This window comes from Pseudorca crassidens, chromosome 19 (assembly GCF_039906515.1).
Source record: "Pseudorca crassidens isolate mPseCra1 chromosome 19, mPseCra1.hap1, whole genome shotgun sequence".
Lineage (NCBI taxonomy): Eukaryota > Metazoa > Chordata > Mammalia > Artiodactyla > Delphinidae > Pseudorca > Pseudorca crassidens.
In genome coordinates, this window is record NC_090314.1 from 7,784,786 (window position 1) to 7,805,561 (window position 20,776).

A 20,776-nucleotide genomic window follows, 5' to 3' on the forward strand; every position below is an offset into this window, starting at 1 on the left:
AATTCGCAAAGACGGAATCACAAATAATGAGGATCAACTCTATTTCAGTATATGTCTCTGAAAAATATAAACTCTTTCTAAAAAGCACAACCAAAGTCCCATGTCCCATTACTATATCTAAAAATTCTAACAGTAATTACTTTTAATTTTTTATTTATTTATTTTATTTCTTAAAATTGATGTATATGGGACTTCCCTGGTGGCACAGTGGTTAAGAATCTGCCTGCCAATGCAGGGGACACGGGTTCGAGCCCTAGTCCGGGAAGATCCCACATGCCGTGGAGCAACTAAGCCCGTGCACCACAACCACTGAGCCTGTGCTCTACAGCCCAAGAGCCACAACTACTGAAGCCCGTGTGCCTAGAGCCCGTGATCCGCAACAAGAGGAGCCACCGCAACGAGAAGCCCGCGCACCGCAACGAAGAGCAGCCCCCGCTCACCGCAACTAGAGAAAGCCCGAGTGCAGCAACGAAGACCCAACGCAGCCATAAATAAATAAATAAATGTATGTTTAAAAATTGATGTATAGTTGATTTACAAGGTTGTGCTAATTTCTGCTGTACGGCAAAGTGACTCAGTTATACATATATATACATTCTTTTTAAAATGTTCTTTTCTATTATGGTTGATCCCAGGAGACTGGATGTAGTTCCCTGTGCTCTACAGTACAATCTTGTTGTTTAACCGTTCTAAATGTAATAGTTTGCATCTACTAACCCCAAACTCCCGTCCATCCCTCTCCTTCCCCGCTTTCCGCTTGGCAACCACAAGTCTGTTCTCTATGTCTGTGAGTCTGTTTCTAACAGTGATTACTTGAAATCATTAAATGTCCAGGCTCTGTTCACATTTCCCTGTCTCATAATTTTTTTTTCATGTAGAGTTTATTTGAATCATCTTTCAAAGATGTTGTCAGCTTTGCCAACTGGCCTCAACTTTCCCACTTATTCCAGCAATATTTTAACGCTACTCACACGTCGTTCCACCAAACTCTCAAGTCAGTGGCTTTCAAGCTCACCGCTGGGTGCTTCTTCCTTTACTGCTCAGGTGTGTGCTGCACTGCGTGTCTGAAACTGTGAGTGGGCTCGGATCGGCACTACATTTAACAGAAAGTCCTCAGAGTTTTTTTTCACGCAGAAAATACCCTTCCTTGTTTTGCAAAGTTGATGCAGACTTTTTGCTAATTTTTCTTTATGGGAGAATAGCAGTTCTATGGACATTCTGAAGCGGGGGATATATATACAATGGAATATTACTCAGCCATAAGAAAGAATGAAACAATGCCATCTGTGGCAACATGCATGGACCTAGAGATCATCATACCTAGTGAAGTAAGTCAGAGACAAATATATATTGCTTATATGTGGAATCTAAAAAAATGATACAAATGAATTTATTTACAAAACAGAAACAGACTCACAGACACAGAAAACAAACTTATGGTTACCAAAGGGGAAGGAGGGGAGGGATAAATTAGGAGTTTGGGATTAAAATATACACACTACTATATATAAAATAGATAACCAACAAGGACCTGCTGTTCAGCACAGGGAACTATACTCAGTATCTTGTAATAACCTACAAAGGAAGAGAATGTAAATGTAAATGTAAATAGATATAGATATATAGATATTCAAAGTTTATCAATACTCAGTAGAATAACACAGGTGAACCAGACAAATTCAGTTTCTTTTCAGGAAAAGAATAACAAACAATGTTTAGGATGTCAAAAGACTCAACAAATACCACTGTCTAGAAGCCACTCAGAAAATATTTCTGCTATCAAAGCCTTTTGTTCTTCACAAGTCACCATCTACCAGATGAAGATTTTAATATGCAGATACCAAATAGTGTGAACTTTAATTTGTACTTTTTCCACCAGCTTTTCACTTGGAAGTTTCCTCCTTTGCCTTTGCAGAATCCTTTGCTTTATCCCCATTCTTGGGTGCTCTGGAGCTGGAAGCAGTTTTCTTGTCTTGGTCCTTTGCTGTGTTCTCTGAGGTTTCTGTAGTTGACCGACAGCTGTCAAAGTCCCCTGAGAGGGCATCAGTGAGGTCTTGGGCACCTGCAGGTTTCTCTGACGCCTCAGGTTTCTTTGTAGGTGGTGTCGCTGATTCGACCTCATCGTCATCATCCAAGAGTTGTCGATATTCAGGTGGGATGGTGTCATCCCTTTATCCCGATTTGTCTCTGTGTTCAGCTTTCGCTTTTGCCTCGACTTTATCCTCTAGGGGGTTTGTCCCCATCTGGGTCAGGCTGTCTTTGCCCCAGACTGTCAGAAAGTTGATCCGGGGCATTGTCAAGTTCTTTGTCATCACTCTGCGGAGTGTCAGGGGGCGGACCTGCATAGTGGGTGGGTGGAGCTGGGGTTGGGGAAACTACTTCAGAGATGACAGCCGAAAGTTTAACATCTTCAAATTGAAGAGATGCAGTGTTTGGGGGAACGGTGAAGTCCTTGGACAAAGCATTAAGGAGGAAGTCTTCACTCAAAGGTGGGAGCGGTTCCTTGGGCTCTTTTATATCTGTAGCTGTACAGATATCTATATCTCTATATATCTGATTCACTTTGCTGTACACCTGAAACTAACACAACATTGTAAATCAACTACACTTCAATAAAAAAATTTTAAAAATAAAATATTTAAAAAGCCACCTAGAAAAAAAACCCAAAACCATGTCATCCTAAACTGGAAAGATTTAGTTTCAGAAGACCCACAGTACTCTGCATTTTACAACTAGTTAGCAAGCTTATATATTTAAAACAGACAAAAGAAGGATCCGCCATGTAGAGAACTGCTCAGTCCCCTAATTAGTAGATGCCACTGAGAATTCACTCATTAGAAACATTTTTTTTTTCTACAAAGATTTCTTGAGCAACTACCATGTGCCAGGCTCTGTGCTAGACGCCAGAGTTATAACGAGGAATAGGCAGAGTCCCTACCCTAATGCTTGTCACTGACTATAGAACAAGAGAGTCACACCCATGGCTTTTGAGGACCAGTGAGATCCCTGCTGGGCCAACCATGGGAGCAGAGGATTCAAGGAGCAGAGGAAGGTGATTCGTTCTGCCTGGGGCTCCGGTATCTGGAAAGCAACATGAACGAGGTAGTACTGAGGGTAAATGAACGGACAGTAGGAAGAAGGCAAACGATGTGCTTGGCCATTAGTGGGTAACCTGGTGCTTCTAGATCATAAAGACACGAGACTGAAAAAGTAAGCCGGTGTGTGACAATGAAAGTCTTTAATGTAAAGACTTTGGGCTTTATCTCTTAGGCAGTAGAAATCCCTGGATATTCTTAAAAACAGCATCATGGCATGATTAGAAGTCTAATGAAATAAGAAACAGCAACCAACTGAATCATTCTTAAATGATCAAGGCTAGATTCAAACAAACTCCAAATCTAACCAGAATTTAAAAGTATTTCAGATATGAGACGAATAGCACATAAAATGTCAGGAATCCCATTTGTTTGATTAAGACAGAAAGAAGAGCGCACAAATGATTTCCATTCAAGCTCAGTCTGAAGCCTAACTTCTTATCTGGTACTTTTACAGAGAAAAGGAAACCAGCCTCCCAGGCTTAAATTTGGATTCCCAAGGTATATCTCACTTTGTAGCCAGGACACAAAGCCCCTCAGTGATGCTAGTATTTTTCTTCTGGTTCAAGATTGCATTTTCTTCCAGGTCAGTGAAAAAAAGCACTTCGGTCACACACTCACCATTATCTACTTTTTTTCTCTTGATTCCTGGTATATGCAGCATGTGGGAAAAAGACCATGGTCCCCTGATCCACCTTTGTCCTCATTAATGTGTCTTATTTAAATGTGTAGGCTTCTGATTTTTACTCCAGAAAAAAAGACGTTTTACTCTTTAAATTTATATATGCTGCCTAATGCCCTGAAGTGCTACAAGATACCAGACTTTTCTTTCTCCTTTTCTTTCTCCCTTCCTTTCTTTCTCCCTTCCTTCCTTCCTTTCTTTCCTCCCTCCCTCCTTCCCTTCCTTCCTTCCTTCCTTATTACAATTATTAAGAATTTTGAAGATACTGGCAATAATTTTCAGACACCAGACTTTCTCCTAATAATCTAGAATCAGTCTAGGACCAACTTAGAATCTCTGGATCTTTATGAGTAATGGAGGATACTTCTAGGAACACTTTTCAGAGGCCTAGGAATGTTCCTCTCCAGCTAAGACATCTCCCAGCCACACCTCCATGTGTCTGTAAACACACGTCCCTCAGACACACCCTGGGCTTCATCAGCCTCCCTAATGAAGCAGTGCACACATTAAGGCCCATCTGGTCTGCCCTTAGAAGCAAGTCTCTGCAGGCATCAGAGAAGTCTTCTGCCCACTTCCATCTGTCAGTTCACTAACTGCAGACATTACCCGAGGCCTCAGAACCACATCTGCTAGAGTTGGGAAGAGATCTTAGAGACCATCTAACCCGTATGTGTTCACATTTTATTTTTGCAACAAACTCTTTTCTTCAAACAAATTAATATCTCAAATCAAATTTAAAACATCTTAAGAGAGCTCACTGCTTGATATAAAACACGTAAAAGTGGTGGGAAAACTTAAGTTTTCCTCCCCCCACCCCACCACAGGTCTGAAAGGCAAAACCCTCGGGCCCTACAGAGCCTAGTTTGAAAACCTATGGCTAATTGAACTCTCTCCTTTCATAAGTGATGAAACAAAGGTTCAGACACATGAAGCCATCTGCCCAAGGTCACAGCATCCAAAGAGAAGTCAGTATCCTAATTCTAGTCTGATTTATCCCAAAGCCTCAGGTCCTTCCACAGGGTCCTGCATGCTGCCCACCTTGCACTGCTGGAGGCTGATCCCCAGTGGTTTCTACCAAGGTAGAATTGTGGACGTTCATTTTGATGATCTATTTGCTTGGTAATAAGTCTTGTTATATTATTTTTCTCTCTTTCTTAAGAAGTACAACTCACAGTTTTGCTCATGAAGTACAAGTTGTTTTTTGGGTTTCTTTTTGCATCTTGTACCTAAAGCAATGAAGTCTAGCCCAGGAGCACATACTCACCAGTGTGATGTAGGCTTCTACCTGTATTTCTTTTGGTGAATTTTCTGCTCACACCATAGCTGGTGTCGACCATGTTTATGAATGTTTCATCCTCTCTGGCATTGGCTGACTTTTTCATCTTGCTGGAGTTGCTTCCACATAGAGTGATTATATAGTTTATCTTCTAAACTGGGACATTTTTGAGAGTAAAAGGGGATTCAACTAATTACTAACCTGGGAAAACAGGTGTAAACCAGGACTGTCCTGGACAAACCAGGACATCCCACAGCCGGGAAGATGCTGAAGAAGTTTCAGTTGGGTAGAGCAATATGCTTTTTTTTTTAACATTTTAAAAATATTAAAAAATAGTTAATTTAAAATGTTGTGTTATTTTCAGGTATATAGCAAAGTGATTCAGTTACACATATCTATCTGTTCTTTTTCAGATTCTTTTCCATTATAGGTTATTATAAGATATTGAATATAGTTCCCTGTGTTATACAGAAGTTCCTTGTTGTTTATCTCTTTTATATATACTAGTGTGTATCTGTTCATCCCAAACATGGAAACCACAGGAGAAATGATGGAGAAGTACAAACACCAAGAGAAAAAAACAGAAAGTTTGAGGAACTGGTGTGATTGGCAACTTGGAACCAGCATAATGAGCTCTGAGGCTGGTTGATGGGAACTTACAGTCCATAGGACTGGGTAGCCGATATGGGCAGAGTAGGAAGGAGGAAAAGAGGAGAAAACCTCCAAAAGCAGGTTAGAGAATAGAAGTGGCTGTAAGTAGGGAATGTGGTTACTGAGTTTCTTCAATTGTCTATGCAGAATTGTCTACACCAGACTTTCTAGCAGGGTGAGTCCTAAATTCCTGCAACAATGACAGGAGACAGGAGGTACTCTGATACTCCTCGGAGACATATCTGACAAGGATGAGCTCTGGAGGATGTGACAGAGGAGAAGAATGTTGGCATCACCTCAGCACGTGACACTGGGGTTAGAGAGGACAGCTGCCCCCATTCCCAGTTGGTGCTGGTCCCATAGCACTGTTGTCTGCCTGCAGCCACATCAGAATTCTCAAACCAGGCTTGTGAGGGTCTCACCACTGAGAAGCTATGTGGTCCTGATGCTTACTTAGCAGAAAGGCAGCCATTTTGGCTTGCTTCATATGTCATGGTCACCCAACAACTATTCATGTCACATCTGAGCCTCGGAAGGGTGGACGGCATTATTCAAAGTCACCAGCAAGTGAATGACAGAGCTCAGACTCTATTTCAAGCCTCTGGAATCCTAGTGAAGCACTCTCTCTTCCATGAAGGGATGTCATATGACTCTCATGCATTTTCAGCTTTTAAATTTCAGGTTTGAAATTCGACGTTGAACGTGGACAGTTTGCCACTAATCGTGGACCTCTGAGTAAATTCAGTCTTTCACAACGTGGTGTTTTACAATCGTGACAGGTAACAGGGATGACAAAAGTCGACATTGATGTCTTTTTACTTTAAATTGGTAATGATCTGTAAGGTTCATCCATCATGTGAAGGCAGCCTAGAATTAAATCCATGCGTAACACAAGGGAAATCGTTGCCCTGTAGCTGCTGATTTTCTCCTTGCAGTTCTAGGTGGGAGGGGTAATGCGATTTTGCTCTACCTATGGGATGTTATAGGAAAAGTCAACTTGCTAGTGTGTGACATGGGCCAACAGCATCATCTGGAAACACCAAAATTCAGGTCCCACTTCAGACCTGAATCAGAATCTGTCTTTTAACAATACCCCTTGGAAGATCTGTAAGCACATTACAGTTGAGAAGCACAAACTTGCAGGCTTGCTGAGTTGCAGAAGGATCTGTCAGCTATGAATGGGCCTTTGATGTCAGCTTTGTCCTGCCCATAACTGATTTGCAGGGACTGGATGCAGAATCTCAGTGCACTCAGTAAAGTCATCTGGCTGGTTTTTAGGCAGCTTATCTCCAGTAAAGCATGGTGAGAAAACAAGGCAGGTGAACACTGGGTATTGGCACATCCACCTATGTAGATATGTTTCCTAGAATTAATTTTAACTTGTGAATTTTTCTTCTCCCTACTGACGGGGTAGAATTTTGTTATACCTCTCACACCTCTATAACCAAAGCCTTCCTAGCCCTAGCTAATTTCTCATTTGCATTGAAATTGTATTGAACAAGAATGAAACAATAAAAGGACTCTAAATGGTCCCTTGTAAAGCTTTAGAATCAAATTTAACCAGAGTTGGAAGAAATCACTTCAAACCTCTTCTCCCATCAAGTCCATTTCCTCCTTTGGTGTCACCATCTCTTCACAGGGACATGATTGGGTGACTAATTGTGGATTTCCCCAGGCTTCCAGACTGGATTTTACAACTTGCTTAAGGATTGTTGACTTCTTGGTCATGGCTGACTGGTTCCCGTCCCTTTTGCCAAAAGACTAAAGCTTCCTGCTTCCCTAGAATCTCTTGCATATGAATTTTCTGCTCTTGATGGAGTTACTAAGCTGATCAAATTGTCATCCTAAGTCAAACATCGACATCAAGGATTATTTCATGTTACAAGTATTCTTTTCTCAGAAGCAAGACAATCTTATCCCAGGTTCCCAGAAGGATTTGAATATTTGTATACTTATCTCATGTTGCCCAAACGTTTCTGGACCTCACCAGCCCAGGGCTGGTAACAGGACTGCATTTCTATCTGTGCCCAAATTGTAATCCTTTGAGCTCAAGCAAGAACAAAGCCTCCTCTCCTTTGTCCATCAGTTACTTTCAGGTGGTCCCCACGAAGTTCCTCCCGGGGATGTCCAAACCAGGCAGTCAGCTGTGGTTGCCAAGCAGCCTCTTCTGTCCTAGCTTGTCCTGCTGCAAAGCTTAATTACTAACCCCAGCTTCCCTAATAACTAGACAAAAGCATTCAGGCTTATTAATGAATTTTTAAAAAAGATATTGGGGAGTGTGTGATAACTAGCACTATTTGAGCTTCAGCTCAGATAATGCCAAATGCAAAGTACCACCCTCAGCGATATTATGGTCGGTCCTTGATTATGTGTGACAATAAAGTGGGAGGGGCAGTGAGTGGCCTTCTTTTCATCTTTTTCAGATCTACATGTATTCTTTTTTTTTTTTAATCTCTGGGATGCAAGGATGGTTTAACATATGCAAATCAGTAAATGTGATCTGCTACATTAATAGAATGAAAGATAAAAGTCACACGGTCATTTCAATACATGCATAAAAACATTGGACAGAATATAACATCCTTTCGTGATGAAAAACTCAACACAGCAAAGGCCATATACGACTAAGCCACAGCTAGTATCATATTCAACCATGGAAATCTGGAAGCTTTATCTTTTTTTTTTTTTAACATCTTTATTGGAGTACAATTGCTTCACAATGGTGTGTTAGTTTCTGCTTTATAACAAAGTGAATCAGTTATACACATGTTCCCACATCTCTTCCCTCTTGCATCTCCCTCCCTCCCACCCTCCCTATCCCACCCCTCTAGGTGGTCACAAAGCACCGAGCTGACCTCCCTGTGCTACATGTATTCTTGAAGCCAATTCAGCCATGCATTCAACAAGGACAGCCTTATTCTTCCATGCTGTCAGTAGAAGTACAATTCTAGGGGTGCCTGCAACAGACCAAGGATCTGGACTGTTCTGAGAATGGGGAGCCATATGATGTTTTCTATTGACCAACAGAAGCTTAGCATGTACGTGACGCACTGTAGGTGCCTAGTATTTGCTGAGTGAGTAAGGGAATCCACTCAAGCACGCTCTCTGGATCCAAGCAACCCAAGCCTCAAGAAGACGGATGTGAGGAGCTGACTGACCATGCCTGGAACCAGGCGGTGGGTAGAAGAGAAGGAAACGGGGGACGCCACTTTGCTTGTTTTGCCATCTCATTCCCACAATGAGCCTCTGACTTAGGAGTCTGGATATAAAAGTCATGCTTATTTTTTTTCTCTTATACTGTTTTCTTATTTTACATATGATTCCTTCTGTTCTTACCAACCTCCGTGGTTTAAAATAGTGGGCTTCCGGGCTTCCCTGGTGGCGCAGTGGTTAAGAGTCCGCCTGCCGATGCAGGGGACGCGGGTTCGTGCCCCGGTCTGGGAAGATCCCACGTGCCGCGGAGCGGCTGGGCCCGTGAGCCATGGCTGCTGAACCTGTGCGTCCGGAGCCTGTGCTCCTCAACGGGAGAGGCCACAGCAGTGAGAGGCCCACGTAATAAAAAAAAAAAAAAAATAGTGGGCTTCCAATTGTGATGCGTGTGCAAGTTCACACCTTCATGCATCCAATTCCCTACTGAAGAGCTCCCCTTGGACTACCTTCCTTTGGTTCATCAAACTTGAAGCCAAAACTAACTCAATCATCCTCTCCAATGCAGGTCTTCCTTCTCGATTTCTTATGTGGTTGGCAGGTGCACCCACACACCCAGCTTCCCAGGACTGAAAACACCTTTATCCTTTTTTTCTTCCTCTCTCTCACTGGTGGCATCCAACCAATCTTCAAAAACCACTGAGTCTCGTCTCTGAATCTGTCTCAAATCTGTTCACTTCTTTCCATTCCTTTACCTATCTCCTGATATCACGGCCACGTATGGGTGTGCAGTTGCGAACTGTGTGTTATACAAGTTGTGGACATGCGATTCGTGTTGTTGTCTATTTAGAAGGTGCCCCTTGTGGTGTGCTAAGCTCAGCCTGCACGGATCACTGCAGGGATTCGCTCCTTCTGTCCATCGGCCAGAGGGACTCTTCAAAAGATAAATCTAGCCATCCTCCCCCTCTTTGCTTAGAACGCTTTATTGCCCTTAGTATTGATAGGAGTTTGCTCGGGCGGCCATAACAAAATACCACAGCCTGGCGGGCTTCAGCAACAGATTTTCTCACAGTTCTTGAGGCTGAAAGTCCAAGATCAAGGTATCAGCAGAGCTGCTCTCTCCTGAGACCTTTCTTTTTCCTTGGTTGCTAGATTGCTGTCTTCATCCTGTGTCTTCACACGGTCTTCCCGCTATGTGTCTGAACCTCCTCTTATGAGGATACCAGTCACATTGGTTAGGACTCACCCTACTAACTCCAGTTTAATTTAATTACCTCTTTAAGTACCCTTTCTCCAGTCACATTTTGAGGTCCTGGAGATTAGGGATTCAACATATGAATGTGGGGAAGTGGTGCAGGGACATAGTTCAGCCCCAAACACCCTTGGGATAAAATCTGACCTACCTAATATGGCTTTCAAGGCCTCTCAGGATGGGACCACTGCCTTCCCTCTGGCCCCAGCTCTCACCCTTCCCTCTGGCACTCTCTACTCCACCCCGTCAGGCCCCCCCCCGCCTCACCTCTGGGCCCTCTCCCATCTTCTGAGTGGCCTCTGCAGACGCCGTCACCTCTGCCTGGAATACCGATCTCCCTGTTCACCTGAGAAATGGCTACTCATCCTTCAAGCCTCGTGGCGGATGCACCCCTTACGCTGGCAAGCCCTTTGTGTGTCCAGGTGTCTAGATTCCAAGGTGTCTCTCTTTTGACTTCCTGTGAAATCTTATGTTTTCACCAGTTACAGTACTTTTTGCACTCTTGTATAATTACCAGTTGGCTTGTCTGTAACTCCGAGTAGGCAAGAGCCATTGTGTTCATGAGAAGGCCCTTGAAATCCAAAAAGTCTCTGAGACACACAGAAATGAATTCTGAAATACGGCCCATGTGAGTGGGAGGCCCGTGGGGGTAGGGATCCGGGCAGATGGGTCTCTGGGCTTCTGAACACACTTTCATCTGCTGTTGCTTAATTTCCATGAGCTTAAAAGCTACTGGGGACTCAATTGTCATGTGGCATTTAGTCTTATAAGTCCAAATTACAGCTTGGAAACCATCCAGCACATTCATTTCTGGGTAAGGCAAGCATATGAAAAGATTGCAGTATGTGATTCCATGTCCAAAATATTATAGTAAGTATCAGTCACATTTGCATTCAAATGTTATGCTATTGATTCCAAACATGGCAGTGCTGTGATTATGTGATAACCATGAAACAGGCAAAATGGTTATTTACATTTTGTCTTCAGTTTTCTAATAACAGTGTTTAAGTTCACTGATCTTGTTTTTTTTTTTTCCTCTCATTCAGCCTGCTGTCATTTTCTCTGAAAATCATGTAAATAACCAAGCCAGTAGGAAATAATGTTTCCTGCTCTCTCTTTCTTTTTACTTGTATAGAGACTCTCATCTTTACCCTTCCGTCTTGAATGGACTGTGTTAAGCAAAGACAGGATATGTTGGATCATAATTAAAGGAATATTTATTTAAATCTATCACCAGAAGAAAGAGACACACTTTCTGTGGCCCCAGATTTCCAAGGACCAGGCACATGATCAGGAAACCCCTGATTCGAACTCATGAGACCAGAGATTTGAGAACTGCACCTGCCCCATGATCGCCTTCAGGGACGTTTTAAACTTTGTTCTGTATCCTATAAGTAATACATATTTTTAAAATTAGAAAATAAAAGTAGGCAAAAACAAACCACCAACTTAAAAACCATTTCAATAGGATTATGCTGTATTATAATTTGTTTTTTTCTTATTATTCCATGTTCACAAATATACTTCTATAATACCATTTTATTGTTAAATCTGTTTATCCTTCACTATATAATATGCATAGTCACTGTAAAAATTTATACACGTAGAATCTGAAATTCTTTAGGTCTCTCACCCCAATCCAACTCCTTAGGTATATACCCTTATTTGAAAATGTATTGAGGTTTTCAATAAACTTTTTACTTTGGAAAAATTTTGGATTTTCATAAAAACTGCCAAGATAGTATAGAGAGTTCCCACATGCCCCTCACCCAGTCTTCCCACTGTTCACACCTTATATAACTGTGGTACTTTCGTCAAAATTAAGAAACTGATGTTGGTATATTACGCTTAAATAAATTCCGAACTTTGAGTTTCATCAGTTTTCCATTGATGTCCTCTTTTTGTTCAGGATCCAGTCCAGGGCACCACACTGTACATAGCTGTCATGTCTCCCAGGCACCCCCTGGTCTGTGACAGTTTCTCTGTCATTCCTTGTTTTTCCTGATCGTGACAGAATTGAGGAGTACAGGTCTGGGAGGACAATCGTTTTAAGCCATTCATCAATATTCTTCCACGTATGTGTGTTAATGTGCTAAACATAGCGAGATATAAATATTGATACAAATATGACTTATACTCTACTCTTGTTTTATAATTTTTAAAATTGTGATGTCATCCTGTATCATCACTTAAAAAAAAAAACAGTTTTGGGCTTCCCTGGTGGCGCAGTGGTTGAGAGTCCGCCTGCCGATGCGGGGGACACGGGTTCGTGCCCCGGTCCAGGAAGATCCCACATGCCGCGGAGCGGCTGGGCCCGTGAGCCATGGCCGCTGAGCCTGCGCGTCCGGAGCCTGTGCTCCGCAACGGGAGAGGCCACAACAGTGAGAGGCCCGCGTACTGCAAAAAAACAAAACAAAACAAAACAGTTTCATAGTATTCCACTGTGGAAACTAAATCTTCATTCTTAACCAGCCTCAGATGACAGATGTCTCCTTAACTTTCTATATTGAGATTCCCAACTCTGCTGCAATGACCATCCTTGATCTATATTTCCAGGCATGTCCCTGATCATTTTCTAAGGAAAAATACGAAAAGTTGCCAAAGACTTTTCTCTAAAAAAATGATCTAAATGGCCCATTAGGTCTCCAAAAAGTTTTTGTGTATTTACACTGCCAACGTCCATGCACACATCTGCATATCACCCGGCAATGCCTGCCCTGACACGGAGAGCTGCTGTCCTTCAGCTCTGACAACTTGATAGAAGAAAAGTGGCTGATGACACGTGTGGCTGAATTTTCTTCATGTCTATTAGCCATATGTCTTTCTTCTTTTTATGGCCATGATCACATTAGGATAGGGGGAGGAGAAGGGAACAGGTCATCTCTTTTTTAGTTCATTTATAAAAGTTTATTCTGTATTGAGGCTCATAACCTCTTAACCTGATATCTTGAAATTATTTTTCTTCAGTTACTGTTCTCCTTATTTTGCTGATAAATATTAGAAAGGGACATTTCAGTTTTTTTATTCAGCCAACAATCATGTTTCCCATGATAATTTCTGCTAAGTATTATAGTCATAAGGCCTTTTCCCATAATATCATTCCGTTGTTATTCACCTGTATTTTCTTCTGATATTTTCATGTCTCTATTTCTTTAAATATTTAACCCAGTTGGGGTTTATTTTGGTTTGAGATAGGGTTCTAACTTTGTTTTACCAAATGGTTAGCCAGCTGTCTCAATACCATTTAATGAACAACCCAGCTTTTCACCACTGATTTGAAAGTCTATTTTAAAACCTCATATTTGGGGACTGGAAGTAGACCACCTGTTAAGGACCCAGGAGAGGTTTCCAACAAGGGAAAGAGGAACAGACAATAGTTGGAAACCTTTCCAATTTTGTTTCCAGTTAAATTGTCAGTGTTTGCCAAAAGATACAGTCCGAGCCAAATCCAAAGATACATTTCTATTCCTGCTTTGTCCAGACTTTATATCTCTCTTATTCTGTTCCTTCCTCCCAGAAGTAGAGGTCACTGCCGTAGGGAGCAGCTCAGGACCTTAGGCAACTACTGTTTGCAAAACTGCACATGTGCTCTGGAATGAATTTTATTAAAAGCTTCCCCAAGGTTTATGGTAAACTTCCTACTTCTGCCATTTCTGTACATTTCTGCATAGAGAAAAAACTCTATCCCCCCCAACTGAAAAACCCACCACAAGTTACTAAGTACATAACAGCTTATAAGCTTATTTGCAAATTCATTGATTTATTTGAAGAATTAAAATTTACCTGACAATCACTATCTAGAGACCAGGCATTAGACTAAAATTTTTAAATTTCACCCATTTCTAAGGAGTGGATGTCATTATTGGCCCCCATTTTACAGGTGAGAAATGGAGGCACAGAGAGGTTAAGTAATCTTCTGAATGTCACACAGCTCTAAGTGGTGGAGGAAGAATTCCAACTCCATCACAGCCTATGCTGACAGCCATCACCTTCATCCAAAACTGAAGGTTGATACGTTCCCGTGGTAACAATGAAGGGTTCCTTGTACAGCTTCTGATTTCTGGACTGAAAGACTTTAGTAACTACCAGCGACCACTTCCTGATCATCGTGATTTGCTTCACTCTTGAGGTGTGTTTTTTTCTAGGTTGTGCAATGAAATCCACAAGGACACCAAGTCTTTGAGTTGGAGTGCGGGCTCCATACATTGCATTGCTAAGCCATTTCTCCGATGGTACAAAAATAATGTCCATAGAGTTTTATTGGGTGCTGAGGCTTTATATCTGCTCTGTTTCCCCTGTGGATTATACCACGTACCCTGAATGATGGCAGCTGACCCAGAGCCAATGACTCCTCACATTTCTGTTTCTCCAGACCTCTCTGTGCTCCCTCTTGTCTGCTCACAGTGAGAAGTTTTGTTTTTTGTTTTGTTTTGTTTTTGTTTTTTGCTGTACGTGGGCCTCTCACTGTTGTGGCCTCTCCCGTTGCGGAGCACAGGCTCCGGACGCGCAGGCTCAGCGGCCATGGCTCACGGGCCCAGCCGCTCCGCAGCATGCGGGATCCTCCCGGACCGGGGCACGAACCCGTGTCCCCTGCATCGGCAGGCTGACTCTCAACCACTGCGCCACCAGGGAAGCCCCACAGTGAGAAGTTTTGAGAGATTCATTACCTTTGCAGTTATTCATTTTCAGAAGATAGCAATTAGAATAGGATCTAGTCATCTCGTGCTCAAAGTACTTAAAGGGTCTTTTCCATTCACCCCCTGATCTTACAGATTAGGAGGCTGAAGTCAGTCAGAGTAAATGATGTGTCCAAGGGCCCGCAGCTGTTTAGCAGCAGAGCGTGATGGATCCCTCAGATCTCCTGACCCCCTGACTTTCCTCTTTGTCCAACAGCTCGCTCCTGCCTTCAGCTGTACGACCAATCCTGCTTTTCGGTGATTTCTTTTTTTTTTTTTTTTGCAGTCACTGGATAGCTGACTCCGGTTTCATGTAACCAAACACAGCTTGAAAGCACTCTTCCCTGTCGCTTACAACAAAGTGTCCGTGGAAGAGTTTATGGTGGAGACGTATGTGCTTGACTTCAAGCTTCTCATCTTTTCTTAATAAAAAGACATGCAATATACAGTGTCGCACCCCCGCCACGGAGGGATCAGAGCCTGGATAATTTGTAAGTACATCCCCTCACTCCTTTTAATGGTCCGATGTCACAAATGCTCTTTCCAGTGCCTGCAAAACACAGTTCTTGCATTTCTGGTTGTCACTGCGTTCGATCAGTGCACTCTGCAAAACGTGCTTTTAATTTTCTACCCAAAAATACTATGTGAAAACTGCAGTTGGCTCACTTGGCATCCATTCCCAGCCCCTTCTTTCTTGTCATGATCTACTCTGCAGTCTGAAAAATTGAATACTTATTCCTCAGCATCCTTCGCTGGCCATGTGAGATTAACCAAGTCTGTTGAGGGGTTTTCTGGGAAACAGTCCTGATGAGAAGGAGGTAGAGACGCAGAAGGTGGGCTCTCTTCGTCTTTCTTTCTACCGGGAGTGTTGATGTGATGCCCAGAAGTGCAATAGCCATCTTGTAGCAATGAAGCAACAAACATAAAAATAAAAACCAAAAAGCTAAGGAAGACAGGATGAAAAGCTAAGAAGGGCCTGTGTCTCTGATGACATCACTAAGCATCTCTAAGAACTAGAGATCCCTAACATATATTGTTTGTTTTATTTTAAATACGAAAATATGGTTTTAAAAATATATTTTGAAAATAGGAAAATATAGAGAGAGCTGGTGAATAAAACTTAATCATAGTTGCGGTAGCTAATTTGCAAGTGCTGATATTTTAATAAATGTTTTCTCAATATGCCATTTCTCTGAACATTTTTTTTCTCTGAACATTTTTAACCTATTAAAATAGCATTATCGTCTACACTGCTTTGTAACTGGCTTTTTGTTTTTTATTTCATGATGAATTATGAGCATTTTCCCGTGGCATTAAATACTCTTATATAACATGGTTTATAACAGCCCTGTTGTATTCTCTTCTATGAATACGCCAATATTTCTTTAACCAATTCTTCATCGTTGGACTCCTTAGTTATTTGCTACTTTTTACCATTATTAATACTTACGTTATAAGTAACCTTGTCCATTAACCTTTATGTTAATCTCCTTTTCCTTAGGGTCAGTTCCCCAAAGTGGAATCATTTGGTCAGAAGGAATGATGATCTTTATTACTTTTGATACTTATTGGCAATATTTCTGCCAAAAAGTGTATTAAGGTGGTTCTTGCCATGACTGTGTTTATAAGCTGGTACACAGCTCAGAGCACTCCTCTAAAGTTTTGTCACTTTCATTTTATTTAAAGGGCTAATTGCGAGGTCTCCCTTTTCTCCACATCCTCTCTAACATCTGTTATTTGTAGACTTTTTGACAATGGCCATTCTGGCCAGTGTGAGGTGTTACCTCATGGTTGTTTTGATTTGCATTTCTCTAATAATTAGTGATGTTGAGCATCTTTTCATATGCCTCTTGGCCATCTGTATGTCTTCTTTGGAAAAATGTCTATTCAAGTCTTCTGCCCATTTTTTGATTGGGTTGTTTTTTGATATTGAGTTGTATGAGCTGTTTGTATATTTTGGATATTAACCCCTTGTTGGTCATATCACTGGCAAATATTTTCTCCCGTTCAGTAGGTTGTCTTTTCCCTTTGTTGATGGTTTCCTTTTGCTGTGCAAAACCTTTTAAGTTTAATTAGGTCCCATTTGTTTATTTCTGCTTTTATTTCTTTTGGCTTAGGCAACTGATCCGAGAAAATATTGCTACGATTTATGTCAAAGAGTGTTCTGCCTGTGCTATCTTTTAGGAGTTTTATGGTTTCAGATCTTACATTTAGGTCTTTAATCCACTTTAAGTTTATTTTTGTATATGGTGAGATGGAATGTTCTAATCTCATTGTTTTCCATGTCGCTGTCCAGTTTTCCCAGCACCACTTGTTGAAGAGATTGTCTTTTCTCCATTGTATATATTCTTGCCTCCTTTGTCATAGATGAACTGACCATAGGTGTGTGGGTTTATTTCTGGGCTCTCTATTCTGTTTCATTGATCTATGCGTCTCTTTTTGTGCTCACACCATGCTGTTTTGATTACGTAGCTTTGTAGTACAGTCTGAAGTCTGGGAGGGTATACCTCCAGTTTTGTTCTCTTGTCTCAGGATTCTTTTGGCAATTTGGGGTCCTTTGTGGTTCCATATAAATTTTAAGAGTATTTGTTCTAGTTCTGTGACAATGTCATGGGTATTTTGATAGGGATTGCATTAAATGTGTAGATTGCTTTGGGTAGTGAAGTCATTTTAATATTATTCCAACCCCAGAGCATGGGGTATCTGGTGGAAATAAAAATTGGTGCAGCCACTATGGAAAACTATGGAAAAGGATGGAGGTTACTTAAAACACTAAAAACAGAGCTACTGTATGTTCTAGCAATTCCACTCCTGTGTATATAGCCAAAAAAAATGAAAACATGAATTCGAAAGGATACATGTACCCCAATGTTCACAGCAGCACTATTTACAACAGCCAAGACATGAAAGCAAACCATCTGCCTAACGACAGACAATTGGATTAAAAAGATGTCACATATATGTGCAATGGAATATTATATTACCCGGCAATAAAAAATAATGAAATACTGCCATTTGCAGCAATGTGGATGGACCTAGAGAATATTATACTTAGGGAAATAAGTTAGAGAAAGACAAATACTGGATGATATCACTTACATATGGACTCTAAAAAATAATACAAATGAATGTATGTGCAAAACAGAAGCAGACCCACACATATAGAAAATAAACTTTTGGTTACCAAAGGGGAGAGGGAAGTGGGGGGAGGGACAAATTAGGGTCATGGGATTAACAGATACAAACTACTATATTATAAAATAGATAAGCAACAAGGAAATACTGTATCGCACAGGGAATTATACCCATTATCTTATAACAGACTATAATGGAGTATAATCTGCAAAAATACTGAATCACTAGGCTGTACACCCGAAACTAACACAACATTGGGGATCAACTATACTTCAATTTAAAAAATATTTTTGAAATGTATTTAGGGATTTGAAGAGTTTGCTTTAATTCCAAGTCCTTCTTTGATTCAGGGAAAGTTACCAATAAGAAAATCAATTAAAAAATATTTTTTTTAAAAGAACGTCTACTTAACAGGCCAAAAAGGAACCAATTCAAACCAAAACCCAGAATAATTAATTTGTTTAATTTTTATTTCCCCATTGCTTGAGAAGGGAAGCATTTTCTCATATTGGTTAGCTACTTATATCCTTTATGCAAATAATCTCTTTGGGTCTTTCTCCAATTATTTACTTATAGTACTCATATTTCTCTTAATGATTTATAAGAATTATTTATATTTTAAAGATAGCCATCATTTGTGTGTAAATGTTACAAATTTATTCCTATCCTGATTATATAATGTGCTTATATTCTCTCCTATATATGGTTTTGCTTTTACAATTAATTAATTAATTGTACAATTAATCTATCTGGAATTCATTTTGGAGTATTATATGTGCAGAGATCTAATTCTGCTTTTTTTGGTTAGCTGGGTAATTCTTCAACATTTGTTGAAGAATTCTTACTGATTTCCGAACGTGGTTTTTCTCTATTTGACTGTTCTGTCCATTTCTGCTGCAACATTTAACACTTTCACATTTTTCATTTGTACACTATTAAAGCCTGGACATCCACTTCCAGGAAGATGGAGTAGACATACATCTTCCCATTCCTCCTAAGTACAACTATAAGTCCTGGAGATTTTATACAAGAGAATCATAAGAAGACTCTCAAAGGTGGAGAGAAGGTAGACTGGCTAGGGACCTCGAGATCCAAGGAAAGACATGGTGCTGAGTCCTCTGGGGTTTTCTTGTTTTCTTATATATCCCAGACTTGGAAGTGAAAAAAAACAGTAACCAAGAAACACCAACAAGTGCAGACAAAAAGAAAAAAAAAAAACCCAAACAGAAATGCAAATCAAAACCATGATGAGATGTCAGTGGAGGACATACGGCGAGCAGTAATGAGGTGCTCTACCCCTTTGTGCTGGGATAGTGTCAGGGAAGGTCTCATAAGAACCTTACCTCCCATCCCCACCCAGCAGTAACCAGGAGTCCCTCCTATGGCCCCCAGGTGTCAATGGAGGCTGAGTAGAGAAGCCAGGCCTTCCAAGCTCACCCACCCGGCAGAAGTGAGGTGCAGCCCCCATCACTCACCAGAGTGGTATCAGAGAAGAATTTAAATAAGATCCAGTATTCCAGCATGATATCCAAAATGTCCTGGTTTCAATTAAAATATCACTCATCATACTAAGAACACAGAAATTTCCAACAAACAATAGAATACTTCAGCGAAGAAATATCAGATATAAAGGAGAATCCAATGGAAATTTTAGAATTAAAATGTACAATAACCAAACTAAGATGAGCTGGACATCAGAACTAAAAGAAGAAAGAGTCAGAGACTTTGAAGATAGAATAATAGAAATTATCCAGTCTGAACAACAGAGAGAAAAGAGACTTTTAAAAAAAGAACACAGCCTCAGGGACATATAGGACTATAACAATATTTGTAACTACCCCAAACTGGAAACAACCAAATTTCCTTCCATAGGTAAATGGTTAAACAAACTCTGACACATCCATACCATGGAATACTACTCAGCAATAAAAAGCAATGAACTTTTGTAACAGGCAACAACTTGGATGGATTTCAAGGGCACTATGCAGAGTGAAAAAAGCCAATCTCAAAAGGTCACAAAATGTATGATTCAACTTCTATAACATTCTCAAAATGACAAAATTATACAGATGAAAACAGATTGGTGGTTGCCAGGAATTAGATATGGGGCAGAGGGTAGGAAGGTGAGGGGAACACAAGGAAGATCTTTGTGATGATGAAAAAGTTCTAGGTCTTGATTGTTTTGTGGTGGTTACATAAATCTACACATGTGATAAGATGACACAGAACTACATACACTCACATTGTACAATGTCAAATTCCTGGTTTTAGCTTTGGGAAAAATTGGGTATAAGTTCCAAAGGACCTCATTGTACTATCTTTGCAAATTAATGTAAATAAAAAGTGAAAAAACTCATTGCAGCTTGATTTTGATTTCTGGAGGTAAAGTCCCCAGTCATTAACGTTATTTTTCAAATATTTTCAAAATTGTATTTCTTTGAAATGAACATCAGAATTACCTTGTCAAGTTCCCAAAATGTTGTCAGATTTCATTGGTATTATATTTCAATTATTTGGGGGGAGAACGAAAAACTCCTATTCTGATAGCCACTAGGAAAAGGCCTGGGTCCTTGAGTCACTGCGTGGAAGGCCATCTGACAAATATCTACATTATACAGTTTCAGGATCAAACAACAAAATTCTATCAGGTTAAATCACTTAAATTTTGGAGGCCTTTTTTTTCTTGCATGTTTCAGTAGCTAGCCTATACCAATTAATAGAGCTTATAATAAAATTTTAAACTTGTTGAAATTCTAGCATCCTTATTCTTCACCTTTTTTTACATTATCAGAATTTTCTTGAAAGTTACAGAGAAAAAATCAAATGTTTATTAAAATTTAAAAATTTTTCTTTACAGTTCAT

At 40.5% G+C, this 20,776-nt stretch overlaps 1 protein-coding gene and 1 pseudogene across 1 annotated transcript in view; both read right to left on the reverse strand.

Moving 5' to 3' along the window:
* Positions 1-20,776, reverse strand: part of MYOCD (myocardin) — a 259,110-nt gene that overhangs the window by 143,018 nt on the left and 95,316 nt on the right. The window lies entirely within an intron of this gene.
* Positions 1,625-14,210, reverse strand: LOC137212508 (calpastatin pseudogene; annotated as a pseudogene).